This window comes from Malurus melanocephalus, unplaced genomic scaffold, assembly GCF_030028575.1.
Source record: "Malurus melanocephalus ecotype Western Australia unplaced genomic scaffold, MMel_1.1 scaffold_1021, whole genome shotgun sequence".
NCBI lineage: Eukaryota > Metazoa > Chordata > Aves > Passeriformes > Maluridae > Malurus > Malurus melanocephalus.
In genome coordinates, this window is record NW_026624253.1 from 97,897 (window position 1) to 99,320 (window position 1,424).

The following is a 1,424-nucleotide window of genomic DNA, read 5'->3' on the forward strand; positions in this document are numbered from 1 at the left end:
TTTGGGACTGGGCAGGATTGGAGTTTTCATTAAAAGTGTTGCTGTTATTGGTATTGAACTGCTGTGCCCTGTCTGGTGAAACATCCCGTGTTTGAGGGGCCCACAGCCCTRCAGGGAACCGCTGCAGATGGGGAATTTCAGGCTGGAGTGRGACACCCCAGCACCACCTTTGGGTSKCTCCATCTCTCCTGCCTTGGACACCGGGGATCGCCCTCACTGGTGGGGGGCTGGAGGTGCCTTCCTGGCCCTTCCCACAGCCAGGAGCCCATGGATAAACCCCACTGCTCCTCGTGGTGATGCTCTGGACCATTTTTGGGATGCGGCAGAACGTGTCCCATGGTTTATTGAATCCCAAAGGGAAGCGCTCCCAGGTGCGGTCAGAGCCCTGCCTCAGCATCTCCAAGGATCGTTCTTGGCCAAACCCAAGTGCATTCCTGCAAGGATTAATGGGTTTGTGTCAGGGGTTCTATTGTGGGATCTATTAATCAGCATCTGTTAATTAGGCTGTGGGGCCTCTCCCAAGGGGAGCATTAGGGCCTGGAATCAGCCTGGACCAGGCGCTGGGAATTGCTCCATGGGGAATGATGATGTTTGTGTCACTTCCCACCCAGCCGCCATTGGGAACACAAGGGGACATGGGGGGCTGGGAGGGGCTGCCCGCAGGGACATTGCCACGCTCCGGTGGGGATTCCCACTCGTGGCATCCTTACTGTCACCCTGATGTGGGAACCCGGGGAGCTTTTGGGGTTTGGGGGTCCCCAAAATGAGGAGGGGTCTTCACTGCCGAGGCTGCTCAGGGGGGTGTGATGGTGGGTGTGATCAGATGTGCGGTGCGGGGGGGGCTGGGAGCCGCGTGTGCAGTGGCCGTGGGTGACACAGCACACGCGGGAAGGTGCACCGGCGCCACGCGGCAAACAGGAGGGGGCGGCCATGTCACCGCCTCCCTCCCCCCGCATCACACCCGCTCACACGGTGTCACATCCCTGACAATGTCACAGACCCCCCCCTCGTGTCCGTGACCCCGCGTGTCCCACGGCCACCTCAGCACCGCCCCAAGGCCGCGCCCCCGCACGAGGCCACGCCCCCCGCACGAGGCCACGCCCCCGGCGCACCGTCTGACCACGCCCCCTTGTCAATCATACCTTCCAACAAGGCCACGCCCCAACTCGAGGGACCCGCCCGTGAGGCCACGCCCACTCCACCCCCCAGACCCCCCGGGGAGATCCCGCGCTGCCGCCCCGAGGCCACGCCCTCTCCGCCATGGGAGGGCCCCGTGGAGACCACGCCCAGCAGCCCCCCCCCATAGTGACCACGCCCCTTCTCGTTGGGTCCATTCAGAGACCACGCCCCCATGGGCAGGGCGCGCCCCTCACCGCCGTGACCCACCCATTGAGGCACAAACCCGTCAATCACCGCGCTCCGCC